This window comes from Piliocolobus tephrosceles, chromosome 3 (assembly GCF_002776525.5).
Source record: "Piliocolobus tephrosceles isolate RC106 chromosome 3, ASM277652v3, whole genome shotgun sequence".
In the NCBI taxonomy this organism is placed as follows: Eukaryota; Metazoa; Chordata; class Mammalia; order Primates; family Cercopithecidae; genus Piliocolobus; species Piliocolobus tephrosceles.
In genome coordinates, this window is record NC_045436.1 from 47,945,188 (window position 1) to 47,964,842 (window position 19,655).

At 35.3% G+C, this 19,655-nt stretch overlaps 1 protein-coding gene across 3 annotated transcripts in view; it reads right to left on the reverse strand.

The window, feature by feature from the left end:
• Positions 1 to 19,655, reverse strand: part of IL15 (interleukin 15) — a 98,337-nt gene that overhangs the window by 59,090 nt on the left and 19,592 nt on the right. For all 3 annotated transcript variants that reach the window (XM_023226005.2, XM_023226003.3, XM_023226004.2), the window contains exon 2: positions 18,002 to 18,123. The gene's annotated coding sequence lies outside the window, so the exon portion shown is untranslated. The remainder of the gene's footprint in view (positions 1 to 18,001; positions 18,124 to 19,655) is intronic.

Genomic DNA, 19,655 nt, shown 5'->3' on the forward strand with positions numbered 1-19,655 from the left:
TGATGAGTAAGATACCAAAGGCATAATTGAGGTATTTGATTTGTGTGACCTTAATTCCCATAGTAATTTGCTAGGGAACCACAAAATAAAAGTAACAAGAAAAATCATATCTTTGATTATATAAAGAACCATTTAATGAGAGACTATGTAGACACTTACAAAGCATAATGTTTGATCTGTTGTACACAATGAAAAGATAGACCATTGTATGCTTTTTCTATTTCAGTGCCAAACAACTATGAGTCCTGCTTCAAAAAAGAGATTTTCTATTGTATTTTTATCTGAATGAAAATGCACAAAGTGGGAAATTTTATTACGGTCCACCCCAAATTCATTCATTTAACAAATATCAATTGCCCACTACAATGTTCTAACTGCTGTGCTAAGAAGTGAAGGCATAAACATGTTCAAGGTCAGCATCATGCCTGTCCTCATTGAGCTAATAATCTAGTGGGAAGAAAGAAAAGTCCACAGCAGCTAGATGATAATGGGAGGCATTAGAGGAGGGTGCTATGCAAACATGCAAGAGAGGTGCCTGGCCAGAAGACTTTCTGGAGGAAGTGACATGGAAACTGGGACTTACAGGGTAGGGAGATGCTCATCAAAAGAATAGTAGGGTGTGTTTTAACCTGAGAGGGCAACATATCTATAAGTTAAAAGATAAGAAGTTGTCTTGTATTTTCAAGAAAATGAAAGGCATTCCTATAGCTAGAGTCTATGATCAACATACATCATTGGCTATAAACTGCTATATTTTTCTTTGTTATAACTCTTTTTATGTATTTAAAGTCTACAGTTCATCTGGAGACTGAATATTTTTCAAAGTAAGATTCTTGCAACTGTCAAAAGTTTGGAATACTTTTATTTCACCAAAATGGACAAGTTTGTGTTTTCTGCTTTAGCACACATACCCTCAAAATAGTGTGGGATATAAATTATAAATTCACTGAGACTTCAAAACAACAAAAATAAATCAATGCAGCAACATAATACTTTGTGGTGAGGCATTGGAAAAGTAAGGCTATCTACTTAGAAATGATATTGAAACTACTAGATTAAAATAAAAAGAAAACAAAATCACACTTCACCCCAACTCCATGCTCTGTAACCACTGGTTATATACTTAGACAAGAGGAAAACTGACTTAAAATATTTATCTTCTTGTTATGGAGGAATAAAAGTGACAGATATTAAGCAGTAAAGTAAAAATGGACCTCTTATTGCTAAAAAAAATTGACGATAGTGTAATAATAAAGTAACAAGAATTAAGAACCTTCAAACTAGTAGATTTTTTCACAGATAAATCCTTCACTCATAACCTATTGGTTAGAAGTTGCTGCAATATTTCTTTAATTACAAACAACAATGATGGAATGAACTATATAGGAGAACTCAAACTGTGCCTTTTCATACTATTATTTCCTTGCTAGCAATGATGATTGAAATACAAAAAACTAAGTACAACTCTTAGCCACTGTACACAGAAAAATAGATTACTTACATTTTACCAAATGGGAAATAAAAACCTGCCATGTGTATATGTAGTACATAGTTGCAAAGATGGCCACAACAGCCTCTTCCATCCCATGTGCCCTTCTGCAATGTGAATTTGCCACTTCTCCCATTGAAAGGTGGAGTCTATCTTCCCTCCCCTTAAATCTGGGCTAGCTAGGATTTATGTCCTAGCTATGATTTATGTCCTATGTCTTTATAACTAGCTATGACCAACAGGATATGGCAAAAATAATGTGTGACTTCCAACTCTAGGTCCCAAGAGGCCTTGCCATTCTGTTTGTTACATCTTTGACTGTTTCTGCTGTCATGTAAGAAAATCCAGCTGGACTACCTAATGAAGAAACTGCATGATGAAAGCAGCTCGCACAACAGCCATCACCAAGGCACCAGGCAGGTGAGTGAGGAGATCTCGAATGAGCCCAAACAAGACAGGGAGAAAATCACTCAGTCAACCAGTAAAATAATGAGAAATAATAAAGTGTTGTGATTTTAAGACACTAAATTTTATATGGTTTATCACACCACACATAACTAATTTACTGTAAAATTTTAAATCACGAGATTCAGAAAACATGAGTTAGTAATCTCTTATCCAGAAATCCCTCAGTCAATAATATGTCATCTAACATTCTATAGAATTTGTAGTACTTTTCACAATTTCATATTCCCCCATAGATAATCCTCTGAGTTATGCATTATTATTATTATTATCTGGACTTATAGAGGAGGAAAAGAAAGCTAATGGTTTACCTAACTAATAAGAGTTCCCACAAAATAGGAGCTTCCTCATTAGTCTATGAGCTTCTTCAGGTAAGGGTTATATTACTTATCTTTCTGTCTCTAGTATATACTTTAAGATTAGCATATAGAAGGCTATTTCTATATGAAATGATGGGTGAATGATTAGACGGATGGATGAATGGATAGATAAATGAGTCTGCTCCTTCTTCTGCCATTTTAAATATTTAAGACAACTGTGATATACACCCCATTGTGCAATGCATACATGAGGTCAGACCGTCCAAGGTCTTTCTTCTCCATACTAGTTGTTTTTGCTATTTTTCACTTGAATTAGTACTTAGATATGTTACATTCCTGGTTATGTCTTTCTACATAAGCTCCAATTTGCCAATGTTTCTCTCAAACACTTCAGGTATAAAGGTACTGGAACTTGGACATAATGTTGAATCTAAAACTAACTTCTGTATTCTGCACTCTGCATTTAATATATGAAAGTCATACTCTATAGATTTCAAAAGTTTATCTGAAACATTGTATCATCTTAAATGAAAGTAAAATAATTTCTAGGTTGTACTAGTAAAAATATTGAATCTTTCTGTAAATATGTTGCAAAAAGCAAAACATGTTGGTTAAACTTACAATCAATCAAATTCCATTAGGAAAATAGACTTTAGTGATCTACTTGAATTAAGGGAATAAATGAACTCATTAATTATGGCTAGTTTAAAAGACTTCTTCAATTTGTGCCATTCATTTGGTTAATTTGGACAGAATTAAAGAACTCATGTTGTTTTTATTTAATTCGACCTATAATGCATTTATTTCAGTCAATTTTGAAAGGATATAACCCCTTTTAATCCCACAGTTAAAGCATAAATATTATAATTCCTTGATGGCAACACAGCTGGCTATAATTCTTATAGCCTGTCTTATTCTATCATGTATCATGATATTCTCATAAACCAAAGATTACTTTTAGCCTCTGTGACATCCAGTAAGCTAAATGTTATTTTCCATTAATTTCCACAGAATTATGAAATTAGAAATTTTCTGAAACAATTTTTCTTAAATCCTAATCAATATTTGAAAAATTTTATTAATTTTATTGAATCTATTTTTATATCTAGTTGATGGAAGTCCTTAGTAACTTTACATGGCTCAAAAAAATAAGACATGATTTTATAAAAATCTATTTCTGGGCAAAACACTTTCAATGTAAATACTTATATAATTTACAATAATAATCTATCTTAATTAGAATATTGTACCTCTATGCTTACTCATGAGTTTTCAAATTATCCACATGGTGAATATTAATCTAGATTTCTAGACCCAATATCTCAGTCAAGGCTCTGTCATGAACCAAGTTACATTGTAGCTTTTTGTTGTTGTCCTACATTTTTGCGTTTTAAATATATATCAAAAGAATAGTAAAAAAATAAAAAATAAATACAAAGAATAAGATGTGACAGAGATCACATCCGGTCCACAAAGACTGAAATATTTACCATCTGGCCTTTTACAGAAAAAGTTTGCCAATCCCTGTCCCCGGGATACTTCCACTTGAATAGCCTATTATTGCCTCAAACTTAATAAATCTAAAATCAAAATTTTTCTACCCAGACAACATTCTCTTCTTTTAACTCTCTATTTCTGCTAAATTCAACATGATGCAGCCATTATCCTTGGCTCAGAAACACCCTGGGCAGCTCATCTAAGCATCTTCTCTGGAAGGAATCCAGAAGTTTCTGCCAAAACCCACAGGGAACATGGAAGATAGCTGAGGAGAGAGTCAGAGGCTTGCATGAAGAGGCAGTGGCCAAGTGGCATAAAGGAAGCTGAACCCACCACCTCAGAGACAGCTTAAAGGCCTGGCCCAGGGAGGTAGGCTGAGGCACAGGAGAGCTGCAGTGTCTCTCTCAAAAGGCCTTCCATCCTAAAGAAAATACCTCTCAACAAGGATGTGCATGTATTTCCCAGCATATGTGGCACTCGGTATGATCTCTATCTCAAAATCAATCATTTCATACGTTTTAATAAAATTATACAGTGATTTAACCACAACTGTAAAATGTGTTAATAAAAGGTAATTGTATATATACATTTTTAATGCACAAATTAAATTTCTGTAAAGTGAGCTTTACTAACTGTGACAGTAGTCAAAGTTTAATGTCCCATGAAAAGGTTAACAATGTCAGGTTGGTTTTCACAGAATATTAACATAACCTATTGTACCAGAAAATTAATATAAGAGAAAGAATTAAATAAATAAGCTCACTAATGGTAGCTGCTGACAGTGAGGTTCATGCTTATTTATCTATGCATATATGTCTAATCCCTAGAGGATTCTGACAACTAAGTATTATATACATTAGAATACCAAGAAAAACATAAATACACCCCACATTACCTCACATTATAAGAGAACTAAAAAAACAAAAGATGCTTTAAGAATTAGTATTTGATTCAACCCTACCCTTCCTTCCTATAACTGAAAAAAACAGAGACCCAAAAAGCAGAAGACAAACTTATTTCTTAGTCTTGCTGACTAGACAAGACACTCACATTTTTATTTTTTTAAAGTAAGTGGCATACAGAGTGAAAAAAGAAGGTATGAATTAAACCATAGGTACTGGGTGGGAAAAACAGTTTTTCTCTACTCTCATGCCACAACAATCAACACAGAAAATTTCTGTGACCAAGTGTGTGGGGATTTCTCCCAACGAACAAGCAAACAGTCAGTTCTGCAGTGGACACCCAACTATCTACCTGGAAATAGCCTTCTGACAGTATCTACCTGGAGACAGCATCAGATCACACAGGTTGGAGGCTCAGTTCCTACAAGTCCCAGGTTATTTTGCCTGGGTTTCTAACCAACCAGTTATAAATGAGAGTTCCCATAGCCCGGTCCTTGGGTTTCATTAATTTGTTAGATTGGCTCACATAATTCAGAGAAACACATTTACAACTTTATTATAAAGGATATTTTTAAAAATACAAATAAACAGTCAGATGAAGAGATACATAGGGTGAGGTCTAAAGGGTCCTGAGCACAAGCGCTTCCATTTCTGTGGAAGTGGGATGTGCCACCCACCCGCATGTGGATGAATTCTTCTTCACCTTTCTGCAAGCTTCCACAAGTTCAGCTATTCAGAGGCTCCCCACATTCTATCTTTCTGGGCCTCTTATGGAAAATTCATTGGATAGGAATGATTGAAGCATGGACAACCATGTAAAAATATGACTGGACAAAGAGAGTATGGCCTAATATGAATAGAGTGAGTGGGACAACCCAGCAAGGACTGTTGAGATTTTTCTTGGCCTCTCTGGGCAGCATTCCTCCTTCCTGGGTATGGTGCAGGAGGACCCCTTCAGAAATGGGGATCTTATGACTTACAATCGGACAACTTCTCTACGGCCAGCTCCAAGACACAAAGGGAGGGAAGATGAGAGTATGTTTGTAATTTCTACAGCTTTCCTTGGGGAGAAAAAGGAGAAAGTTTAAAAAAAGTGGCGGGGGAGGCAGGAAGGCCAGGTGGGGTGGATCACGCCTGTAATCCCAGCACTTTGGGAGGGTGAGATGGATAGATAGCTTAAGACCAGCATAGGTAACATGGTGAAACCAAATCTCTACAAAAGAACACAAAAAATTAGCCAGGCAGTGTGGTGTGCACCTGTAGCTCCAGCTACTCAGGAGGTTGAGATGGGAGGATCACCTAAGCCCCGGAGGTCAAGGCTGCAATGGGCCAAGATTGTGCCACTGCACTCCAGGCTGGCTGATAGAGTGAGACCCTGTCTTATAAAATTGAAAATTTTAAGTTAAAAGGAGGGGAGCCATCTCCTGACCTTGTGATCCGCCTGCCTCAGCTTCCCAAAGTGCTGGGATTACAGGCGTGAGCCACCATGCCTGGGGATGTAGTGGTGGGTGCCTATAGTCCCAGTTACTCAAGAGGCTGAGGCAGGAGAAAGGTGTGAACCCAGGAGGCAGAGTTTGCAGTGAGCCGAGATCGTGCCACTGCACTCCAGCCTGGGCGACAGAGTGAGACTCCGTCACAGAAAAAAAAAAAAAAAAAAAAAAATGAGGGGAGTGTCAGGAAAAGGTCAGAGAGAGATTCTGTTTTCTGAGTCCTGCTTCTGAGCCCTAAACAGCCCCAACATTATGACAAAAGGCTGTCTTTCACCTTTATTACTTTAAAGCTGTTTAGAAGCTGCTTCGGAAGTCAAGAACAAAAGACTAAATACTTTAACAAAAGACATACCTATTGTTTTAGTCACCTAGGAAAAACAAGATCTATGGGAATTATGAGACAGAAACCACGGACAGAAACCAAAATATATACCTCATAATATCAACAACTCTTAAATTCATCATTCCATGTCTCAGCGGTAAGTGGGGGAAATTACCTAATCCACATTAGCAACAAAATTATACAATAGTTAGGAATGAATATGGTAATATATGGAAATATATAAAGAAATCAATAAAACTAGATTGAAAGGCAGAAAGAACAATTAAGTAATTTGAAAAGTATACTTTATTCCTAGATGGAAACTATATATTACAGAAATATCATTTTTCCAAATTATTTCGTAAGAAATAAATTCGGAAGTGAAATTGACATATAAGAATTGACATAAGAAGCGAACTTGACACTATGATCCTTAAGTTCATCCAAAAACATCTACTGGTGAAAATAATTTTTAAATAGAAAAGGAATAAAGAGGAACTAGACCTAGTAGATGTTAAAATTTATCACAAAATAAAAACAAGTTTGTTCTATCAATACTAACGTATTGACAGATGACTCAATGAAGCGCTCTCTGAATCTTGAAGCAGCAGGTAAGGGACAAGTTATTACTTAACAAGGGTTTTGTGAAGCATTCATCTAGGTCTTTAAGAGATTTATATTCTCATATCACCTCCTATGACAAATAAATTCTAGTTTAAAAAAACCATCTAGAAAAAAAGTAAATATTTACATAATTTCTAGATGAGCGCTAATATTTCTGGAACTTCTCAGTGACAGCAGAAGCCCATCTTAACTACAGTGGCAAAGAGATCAACCGGTATCATTCAAGACTCACATACCTGCCCTACCTGATGTGCCAAGTCTCTGTGAGTACATCCTTGGGCAAGGATGAATCATTTGAGGCAATGTCTTGAGTTCCATTCATTCCTTTTTCCATTGTTTATTAAGAAGAGGAAGTGTCATAGATACATTAAGGAGATTCTTAGGAGGATTTGGGGTATGTATTAATTGCCTCTTTCTGAAGACTTACATCATTAGATCCCAGCCTCCATGAGGACAGGAAGCCCAAACTATCCCAAAGGAATGAGCCTACTAGGAGTGGTCTACATGAAGAACAACTGACACCTCCACTTGACACTTCTTATCAACCTGACATGCAAACAAATTATCCTTCAGGTACCTCAGGGAGCCAAACCCAACCAGTTGCCTGTTTTTGAAAATAAAGTTTATTGGAACCCATGTTCATTCATTTATATATTATCAATGGTATCTACTATCGTGAAACAGCAGAAATATGTAGTAATGACAGGGACTGTACTTAAATCTTGCAAAGCCAAGAATACTTACTCTCTGGCTCTTTAGAGAAAAATGTCCTGCTTCCTACCTCCCAGCCTTCAAGTCTTCCATTGAAGCCCCATGCATCTGGAGCAGAAACAACCATACCTGTTGTGCCCTGTCTACATTCCTGATCTGCAGAATTCATGAGCATAATAAATGGTGTCTTTATTACATGAAGTCTGAGAATAATTTGTTATGCAATCTGAGCACCTGGAACATAGGTAAATATAGTGCTTGGAAAATTTCAAACTTCTGTTTGTTAAAATCTTGGATGATCTAAACCCATTTTATTTCTTCCCTGTTCCTCCATCTCCCAACACACATACACTCAGATCTTTGTAGTCTTTAAATTCCACATAAGATTAAGGAACATGCCCACCTATCTCCCCTTTAGTGTTTGCAACCTAATATACTTTCCTTCAAGAAAGCAAATAGTAGCTACAGATGTCCTAATTAACGTTAAAAATAACAATGTTTTGTTCATGTGGGAGAACTTCAGTTTCACCTGATGTTTCCAGATCTCCCAAACCATGACGTATCATTTCACAGTTAGTCTTTGTTTCCTAATCACTGTAAGAATCTCTAATGAACAAGCAACACCCTCCAGTCTCATAGCACTGGTAACTGTAGCTCATAGTTCATGCAAAGAGATGTCATTAAAGTACCCAGAATCATTTTCTGTATTTTCTCCTTTTGTCATTCATTAAAATGAAGGTTTCATGAAGAAGATTAAAGGCCATTAAGTAAAATATACCGTCATGATTCCTTTGAAATGTTTTATGCATGTATTAAAACTAGGGCAGTTTGAAGTGAAAGGTCAGTCAGTGATAATCAATTTCCTTAAAATTCATATGATTATCATTAAACATTTAGCATTCAGTTGTCATCTCAAAAACAAAATAATGTTTCTTAAAAAGTCAACACAGGAAGATTGATAGATCTGACAAAATAAGAATTACTAATTTCTCTAAGTTAATGTATAATAAAAAAAAGATAGGATAACCAGACTTTTAAAAGGTGAGATAAAAATATTAAAATGTACTTGTTCCTTAATATATTAAGGAATTTTAAAGTTTGGTTAAAAAAAACTACAAAACAAAAATATCTCTAAAGAACTTGAACAGATAATTTTAAGAAATAAAAATACAAATAGCACATGAATGCTTTAAATAACTCAACTTACACAGTAATTGAAAGAGGTAAAATTTTTCACCTTACATAAAGGAATTGCAAATTTATATTTTTATTTTTTTCTATAAAAGTAATATGTTCACATGGCTAAAAAACAAAACAATATGAGAAAGTATTTACGTAAGAATTAGGCTTCGATTCCTGTCTCATTCACCCTATTTGTTGTCCCTCCACTCTGGTCTCTGTAGGCAACCATTTCTATTAATTCTTATGCTTTCTTGAAAGTTTCTTTATAAAACGCAAGCAAATTTAGAAATATGTATTTATATTTTCTCATTTCTTAAATAAAATCAAATAACAACTAGCATCTTATGTGGAGTTGAACACCTTTTTTCTGAGTTGAAATGCTATTTGCAATTATTTTTATATAAACTGTTCATTTACGTTCTTTGCCAACAGCTCTACAGTTTATATTTCCCCAAATGCCCCAGTTTCTAAAAGCTCTTAATATATTAGGGGGGAAGTGCTTGGTGATTGGAGAAGTAAATATTTTTCTCACTTTATCATTCTTTTGAATTTCCCCAGGTGTTTTTGTTGTTGGTTTTTTTTGCGTGTGTGTGTGTGTGTGTGTGTGTGTGTGTGTGTGTGTTTTTGTCCTTCCAACCAAAGGATTTTTTTAATGAGTCAGATGTATCTCTGTTTTTCCTATTTTAGATGCTGGAATTGAGTAATGGTTAGAAACTTTCATAGGTTATTTGGGGGTTTTCTGAATATTAAGTCACAAAAACATAAAGGTTTTACTTCCACCTGCTTAGGTCTTAGAGCTTAAGACTTAACTTGTCTCTTGCATCTGCTTTGTTGGCTAAAATCTCTGGTACAGTATTAGTAGCAGGGTTGAGAATTGTGCATCCTTATCTAATTTATACTTTTAACTGAATAAGCAGAAATGCCTCTAGTGTTTTTTTTTGTTTGTTTGTTTGTTTGTTTGTTTGTTTTGTTTTCATTACAATAATGGCTTTGAGACAAGATGGTGTGTTTGTGTGCATGTGTGTTTGTGTTTGTTTGTGTGCATTCTTAGGGCTCAAAACATAATATTTCAAAATGAAGGCCTCAGAAGCAGCCTCAGAAGCAAGTTTCTCTCTGATCTTCTATCTCGTGTTTCTCAGCCTCATTCTTCCCCAAGGAGAGCTATAGAAACTAGAAGCCCTCTTCCTCAAGGCAGGTCATAGGAGCCAGAACCCCTTTTCACCAAAGCCAGGCGTAAAACCTAAAAATATTACTCTAAACTTCCCTGACCTTTCCATGTAACAGTTGGCCAAAAAGAAATTAAGACTCTCATTTCCAGAGGGGCCATATCCCATACCTGGGAGGAAGGAAAGCTGCATAGATAGGGCAAGAAGAATCTGAACAGGCTTTATTGAGATTTCCCCACCAGGTCTATTAACATTAGATCATGCCATTTTTGTCCAAGTACAGTTCTACATTAGCTGTTTATGCTTCAATCATGCCTAGCTAATGAAGTCTCCATAAACGTTCCAAAAAGACGAGTATGAAAATGGATAGTTTACCCTGAGTCTTTGGGTCTTCATTTTTGAAGGCTTCTGTGTCACATGAAACTATGATCAAATAAGTGTGTTATGCACTTCTCTTGTTAATTTGTCTTTTGTTAGAAGGGTGTAGGCTGTGACCTTTATAATGGGGAAGAAAGGGATCACCCCATTTCTGCCCCTACAGCATAAATAGTTTGTCAGTTCGCCATGTTCATAAAATGTTTTAACTCTTATTTTATTGAGTTGTCTTTTTAAAAAATAACCACAATGGCTGTTGAATTTTGTCGAATAAATATTCAGCATCTATAGAAATTACAATATGATTTTTAGACCAATTAATATGATAAATTATTTTAATAGAGTTCGTAATATTTCATTCCTAGAATGAACCCTGCCTGCTTGGTCATGATATTACTTTTTTAATGAGTTACTTTTTTAATGATAACCATTTTAATGAGTTGCTGGATTTTTTTTTCTGCCAATAATACAAAGAGTTTTGCACTGATATTCATAAATAAAATTGGGAAATAGTTTGCTTGTGAAATTTTTATCAAGCTTAGATATCAGTGGCATTCTCACTTCATTGAAACAATTTGGAGTTTATATTCTTCTCTAAGGGTTTAAATCAAACTGCAATTATCTCTTCTTAAATCATTAAATAGAATGTAATATGCAAAGGATGCATGTTGTAATAGCTAAGTAATAACAACAAAAGAAGGAAAAGCTACATAAAAGCTGAGTCAAACAGAAAAAAATAGGTTGATGAATACAAACACAAATTACATTAAATAAAAATGAACTAAATACTCTGTAAAAGACTAAGATTGTCAGGCTGAATTCAAAACAACAACATAAAACACAGCTACCTGCTGTTTACAAGAGATGCACGTGTATAACATGGAGAAAAAAACGGGCTGAAAGCAAGTGGATGAGAAAATATATATCATGCAATATTAAATGAAATAAGCTACATTAATAACAAAGCAGACTTTAAGACAGGTAGCCTTATTACAAAGATGATGGTGTGCATTTCTTAACTATGAAAAGGTCAAACTACCAGGAAGGTCTCACGTTCCAAAATCTATAGTCTTCTAAAATCACAGCTTTAAATCTTATAGGCAAATTCACCGTAATTGTGGGTAATTTAAAAACATCTCTTTCAAAAGCTGATAGAATACACAGTAAAAGAAAAAGTCAACAAGGACAGAGTAGATGTGGACAAAACAATAAATTTGACCTACCTGTTCTCTAAGGTGCATTGCACTCAATGGCAAAACTTACTTTTGTTAGGTCCTCTTGGAACATTTGCCAAAATTAACCATATGTTGGGCCTAAAGCAAGTCATGACAAAACTAAAAGGACTAAAAGTACTCAATGTTTTATTCTCTAAAAGAAACCTGGCTGTGAAATCTAAAACTGAAAAAGACAACTAGGGAATCTTCAATTGCTTGAGAATTAAGCAATACATTTTTAAGTAATCCATGAAACAGAAAAGAAATCCCAATAGAAATCAGAAAAACAATAAAGGTATGACAGGTATGACATCATCATTAGACACAGAAAAAAGTATTTTATTGCGGGGTATGATTCCAGGAAAGCAGAAAGAAGTGAAAATAAGGAGAAAAAATAATAACCACGACAACAATAGCAAAACAGAAACGAAGGATGGAGGGAGCCAATATAAGGGTATGCAACAGAGCTCGTCATTTCTAAGTGCACAGCGGTACAGAAACTGTACTTTAAGAGGTCACACCCAGGCAGAGAAAAGGGGAAGAATGTGTTGCTGACTTCTGTATCCCATTGGTCAAAGATGAGCCACATAGGCTATTAACTTGTCCACATCTCCGTACAAGGAGAACAGCCCCAGGCACTAAGTGCACAATGCAGGCAGGAATCCAACTCTGCCTGTCAGGATGCGCCTCATGAAGTCCATTGGATCTTAGGAGAAAGGCACATGCACCAGCTCTGAGCTCCTCCAGCTTCCTCACTAGAAGCCGCCGCCAAGGGATACAACCCCTTCCTTCCAATGCATTTCTCTCCTTTTTAAAAGATGTGCTTTCTGAGATCTGCCTCTTATGGGGACAAAAACATATTTCTCCAATTCTCCCAGGGATGACTCCCTATTTGAGTTTAGCTCCCACTCAAAACAGGGCTCTTACCTTCTTACCTGCTGGCAGTCAGCAACATCTGCTATCACTGTGGCCCCTCCACACTCTCATTCCTCCTGGCAGTGCTTCCTGCACAAATTCTGCTAATTTCAGTTGCTTTTGCCTATCTACAGTAACATGTTCTGGATTTTATGGTTACTCACTGTCTCTGGGTTTTGCTAGACCTAGTTTGTGGGACTCCCTTCAATCCCATTCTCATAATTTTCTCTGTGGTTTCCAAGATGAGAATTACGTTTGGCATAAACTGCTGCCCCTATTCTTCATAGAACCAGAAAGAATTGTGAAACATCAGCACTGGTGAGGATGCAATATCACCAAGACTCATATAGAGATGATGAAGGTGTAGGGATGACAAAAAGTGTCAATCTGTACATCATTTTTGGGATAAGAGCTGAGCACCATTAAAATATTTATTACTTTAGACATCTTAGTTCCCTTCCTAGGAAATATACCTAATGAAATTATCAGAAATATGGACAAAATTTATTCAAAAACATATTCACTGAAGTATTATTTATAATAATCAAAAATTAGAGAAAGGAATGATGGGTTGGAGCCTGTTTTGAATTCGAGTACTATATACACATTAAAATAACGTTTAGTTATGTAATGTCACAGAGAAATGTCACAATTTCCTGTTAAACAAGCAAAACCACAGTGCAATTTTTCAATCTTTTTTATAGCAATCACGTAAACAAAATAACCTTGTTAACAGTCATGCGTTTAGCTGCCTTCTAGTAAGTACGGCAACTGGTGATATTTTTTCCACTTTAAACTTTTTTGTAGTTTTCACTCTTCTATAATGAGCATATATTATCCTGATAATCAAAGAGATAAGAAGAAATAAAATTAAAAACTTTAACTAAATTGAGTTAAAAGTGGTGACTCAAGGCCACCCCAGCTTGTCAGCTGCATCCCTAGCTAAAATAAAAGAGGAGGGGCCTTGAGTGAAAACATGCACTGGTGAGGTTTTTAGTAACTTAGTTGATACCCAAATTCTTCTTTATAAATGTGTTTATTTTCAGAATGTAAAAATTATAGCAAAGAAATCATGATAAAGACTACAAGTGAGATTCGGTTGGCAGAAATGTTTCAAATGTTTCTTTAGCATTGAGCCTATTATATTCCCCAGTTGACTATCCAAAATAAAAGCTACCTTCAAGGGATTAACTGATATAAATAGTGCTTTTCTGGGTTCTTGTTACAGTAAGAGCAGAGTTCACCAAGGAACAAATTACACTTATTTGCCTGTTTTACTATGTAAATTGAAAGAGATACTTGAGGTCTTTAATTCCATCTAACCTAAATCCTGACATGAATAACTATTATTGGCCACCAAAAAATAACCAATCAAAGTGCCCCTGTTTTTAAGTATCCTGACAAAGGAAGCTGAACCTAAAAATCTAGGAATCAAAGAGAATTCATAAAAAGAAAAGCAGAAGGCACACGACACTCTTCTTATGACTTTGAAACACTTATTTACTACTCACATACTAGGGGAGATCTCTGTTTAAATCTCTTGCATATTTCAAGCGTAATTTCGTTTAAGCAAAATTCCCCTGCCATAGCTTATTTGCCACAGAACTGATCAGAATAATTTTTTTAAAAAAAGAATGTTTATTCATTCCATCAATATCTCAGTGACAAGACACTTTACAACTACCTTGCTATTACTAAAAATGTCTTAAATATTATCACTCAATACCCAAAATTTCCCCCTGCTTCTTTTTTAACCCCTCAGTGAGAGCAATACCTAATTTGTGTGGATCAGTAAGACACCGGCCAGGCACAATAACTCACGCCTGTAATCCCAGCACTTTGAGAGGCCGAGGTGGGCAAATCACAAGGTCAGGAGTTCGAGACCAACCTAACCAAAATGGTGAAACTCCGTCTCTACTAAAAACGCAAAAATTATCTGGGAATGGTGGCATGTGTCTGTAATTATAGCTACTCAGGAGGCTGAGGCAGGAGAATCACTTGAACCTCGGGGCGGAGGTTGCAGTGAGTCAAGATCATGCCATTGCATGCCAGCCTGGGCAAACAAGCAAGACTCCGTTTCAAAAAAAAAACCACCAGTAAATTTGTTCTTGAGGTTGGGGAATTCTTAATGAAAATTCCAAGAAATGGTAATTTCTAGGAAGTTCATGAAGTTAAGGGGTAAGTTTCAGTTTATAAATAATTACTGTCAAAGAACATGATTTCCGTGTTTCTTCTTTGAATTTATAGTTATTTATTTTCTCATACTAAAAATGATGGAAAAATAAAGAAACTACCTTTTTCCTCTTAGATTCTTATAAAATGTTTCAATTTCCTTAAACTCTTTTACTTATTTTACTGTTTATCTTGATCTAGTATACATGCTACAGAATTCTATCTGAGGATGTTAATTAGCAATTATAACTGGAAGTGAAAATAAAATGTATAGATTCACTTTACTAGTAAGAAGCCAGATACTTAGATTTATTTCTGTGGCTTTAACGCCTCACATGCCACATAATGAAGTTTCAGTCAATGATAGACTGCATATACAATGAGGTGGTCCCATAAGATTATAATGGAGCTGAAAAATTCCTAGCATCTGGTGACAAAGATGTCTGTATTAGTCCATTCTCACATTGCTAGAAAAAACTACCTGAGACTGGGTAATTTATAAACAAAAGCAATGTTTAATTCACTCCAGTTCTGCAGGCTATACAGGAAGCATGACTGGGGAGGCCTCAGGAAACAAAATCATGGCAGAAGGTGAAGGGGAAGCAGGCATGTCTTACATGGTCAGAGCAGGAAGAAGTGCGAGCAGGGGGAGGTGCTACACACTTCTAGACAACCAAATCTCATGAGAACTCACTATCATGAGAACAGCAAGGAGGAAGTTTCTCCCCATGATCCAATTACCTCCCACCAGCCCCCTCCTCCAACAATGGAGACACAAATCCAAACCACATCAACATCATAACGTCATAACAAGTGCATTGCTCAATTTATGGTGATGCTAGTGGAAACACACTTACTGTGCTGCCCATCAAATAAAAGTATAACATAAAATTATATACAGAACATAACACTTGATTATAACTATGTTGCTGGTTTAGGTATTCATTATACTATACTTTTTTAATCATTATGTGTGGTGTACTCTTTTTACTTATATTTTCTTAAAAGTTAACTTTTACACTGTTGATGGGACTGTAAACTAGTTCAACTATTGTGGAAGACAGTGTGGCGATTCCTCAAGGATCTAGAACTAAAAATACCATTTGACCCAGCCATCCCATTATTGGGTATATACCCAAAGGATTATAAGTCATGCTGCTATAAAGACACATGCACACATATGTTTATTGTGGCACTATTCACAATAGCAAAGACTTAGAACCAACCCGAATGTCCATCAGTGATAGACTGAATTAAGAAAATGTGGCACATATACACCACGGAATACTATGCAGCCATAAAAAAGAATGAGTTCATGTCCTTTGTAGGGATATGGATGAAGCTGGAAACCATCATTCTCATCAAACTATCACAAGGACAATAAAAACAAACACCACATGTTTTCACTCATAGGTGGGAACTGAACAATGAGAACACTTGGACACAGGGAAGGGGAACATCACACACCGGGGCCTGTCATGGGGTCGGGGGAGGGAGGAGGCATAGCATTAGGAAGTATACCTAATGTAAATGACGAGTTAATGGCTGCAGCACACTGACATGGCACATGTATACGTATGTAACAAACCTGCACGCTGTGCACATGTACCCTAGAACTTAAAGTATAATGAAAAAAATTATATAAAACAAAGTTAACTGTAAACAGCCTCAGGAAGTTCCTTCCAGAGATATTCCAGGAAGAGGGCATTGACATTATAGGAGATAACATCTCCATGTGTGTTATTGACCCTGGAGACCTTCCAGTGAGATAAGATGTGGAGGAGAAAGACAGTGATGTTGATGATACTGACTCTGTGTAGACCTAGGCTAATGTGTGGGTTTGTGTCTTAGTTTTTAACAAAAACATTTAAAAAGTAAAAATTAAAAAAAATTTAAAAACAGGAAAAAGCTTACAGAATAAGGATATAAAGAAAAACATTTTTGTACAGCTGTATAATATGTTTGTGTTTTAAATTGTGTTATTACAAAAGTCAAAAAGTTAAAGAAAATGTTTGTTTCTTAACTTTAAAAAGTTATAATCTAAAGTGAATTTATTATTAAAAGAAGAAAAATATTTTAATAAATTTTGCATGACCTAAGTGTACAGTGTTTATAAAGTCTACAGTAGTGTCAAGTAATGTCCTAGGCCTTCACATTCACCCACCACTCACTCATTGAATCAACCAGGGCAACTTCCAGTATTGTAAACTTTATTTATCCTAAGTGTCCTATGCAGGTATGTATTTTTTATCTTTTATACCGTATTTTTACTGTATCTTTTCTATGTTTAGATACACAAATACCATTGTGTTACAATTGCCTATAGTATTCAGTGTAGTAACATGCTGTACAGGTTTGTAGCTTAGAACCAATTGGCCATATCATATAGACTGGACATGTATAGGCTATACCATCTCGGTTTGTGTCAGTACAGTCAAGGATGTTCCCACAACAGAATTGCACAACGATACATTTCTTAGAACATATCTCCATCATCAAGTTATACCTTACTATATTTTGTTAGTTATCAAGACTGAACTTGACCTTACATTTCTCTAAAATACTCCTCAGAAGTCTCAATTAGTCTTTTAAAAAATCTAATCTACATTACCTTCTAATATCCTTACATTAGTAAACTAATTCAAAAATTAGATGGTTTGATTACATTTATTATTGAATTTTAAGCACCCAAGTTCTTTCAAAATTAATCCAGTAATATACAGAAAGTGATGTGCACAATTCTGTCATTTTATATGCCTAGAATTGACAAACTATGACCCAGAGGCCAACCATCATCTGCTGCCTGTTTTTGTAAATAGTTCCGGTGGGACACAGCCATGCCCATACACGATGATGGCTGCTTTCAAGCAATAGAGCAGAGTTGACTCGTTGTGACAGTGATCATTTGACTCAAAAGCATATAATATTTACTAAGTGGCTCTTTTCAGAAAAAAAATTATGTGCAATATTCTGTGCCCTCAAATATATGCTTTAAGCATGCAATAACAAATGGTATATTTTTTAAACCAAGATGCTCATTTTAAAAGTTCTAGGTATATATAACTTCACCTGTTTTGCCACATCTTCCTTATTTTTAGTTATGCTATTACATAAAAGTATCTATATTGCATGATACAATTTTTAAAACTTTACTTACTCGATTTTTTATGGGCTGGTTATCTGCTAACATTGATTTCTGTGCTCCGTATGATGTCACCATCGTGGAACATGATGGAACACTGCTCCAAAGACCCACATGGCCATATATTGGAATGGATTCTGTAAGAGTCAAAGGTAGGGATAAAAGGATTAATAATTATGTATTGAGTAATGCTCCCTTCCTCAGATTTATGGTTACCTACATACCTGATCATGCTATAAAAAACAGGAAGACTCATATGGAGAAAACTACATAAGTCAAGACTGAACTTCTTAGGGAAATCTTTTCTACAATCCTCAGAGTTCCCCATAATTTAACTTATGTCCTGCTGACTAGAACTACATCATTTTGGAGAAAAAAATATTATATATCATTTTGGAGAAAAAAAATCATATATCATTTTTTAAAACCTATAATGCTTCATATAGCTCTTTAGCAAAATGTTTTTCTCTTTATCACAAAATATCACAAAGCACATGTGATGTCAAATGTATTTGTTTGATATCAAGTTACTGACCAAGTCTAAAGACGGTGTTGAAAATAAGTTGTAAACGTATATTCTAAAAGTAAAGTGGCACAGTCTCCACTCAAATACGAAGTAGTAAACCACAACATCACAATATAGTATAATATTTTAAGGCATATGTGATTTGAGGGGGGTATAAGCATGTCAACAGACTATATGATTGGAAAACCTAAAAATAGTATAACTTCTGTTTTTATAAGGGTAATCCAACTTATGCCATTTTAAAAAGTAAAGTAGTACTTTTATTTTATAAAATACATTAAGAAACATGTTAACCAAATTTCAGTATGATCCAAGAATCCTTATGAAGCTTTGTGTTGAAGAAAAAGATTAAGGTTTTTAAGAAAAACTTACATTCAATTTAAAAGTTGATCCTACACCCATACAGCCACCAATCTTAAAATTGCTTCTTCTTTTTTTTCCTTTTTGTTTGCTTCTCTGCATCATATTTGTATAATACCCACTGCTTTAAATTTGATTTCACTTCCCATTTCCTTATCCAAAAAGAACATTTTCTTTTTCTTGGATATATTTTCCATCCTCTTTATGAACCTTCATCAACTCTACCAGGCACACTTAACAGAGGCCCATTCCCTGAGCCCTTTTCCCTCTCCTGCCAGGAAACAAGCTTCCATCAATAACAACCACAATTGATGAATCCTGCAGGAGCATGAGAATGAAATTCGCAAGTACCGTAAAAGACATAGGATGGGCATTTAGACCCATCTGATTCCCAAACGGATGGTCCTTGAGAAATTGCTATTGCTGTTTATCTACACCTGTTTGCTTCCTGAGCTTCTAAAAGGAGAATAAATAAGAGCTTCTAAGAATGTGCTTTAAAGTTAGTTACGCTCCTCTCTCTTTTACACCTCATGCCAGTATATTCCTTCAATTTTATCAATATGGGCCAATGTTCCTAGGAAGATAGCAGGCTAGCTTCTTCAGTAAACACCTAACAAGAGGTAACCAAAATATTTTTAAAATAAAAAGCTCTAATTCAGCTCTCTTATTCAATTTTGCCCCAAGAGTCTGCCCCAAGTTAAGTAACATATACTTGAAAGCATTATAACAATGCACGTTTTTTCCATAACTGCACAGCAGAAATATTAAAAAATTAGGGCTTAT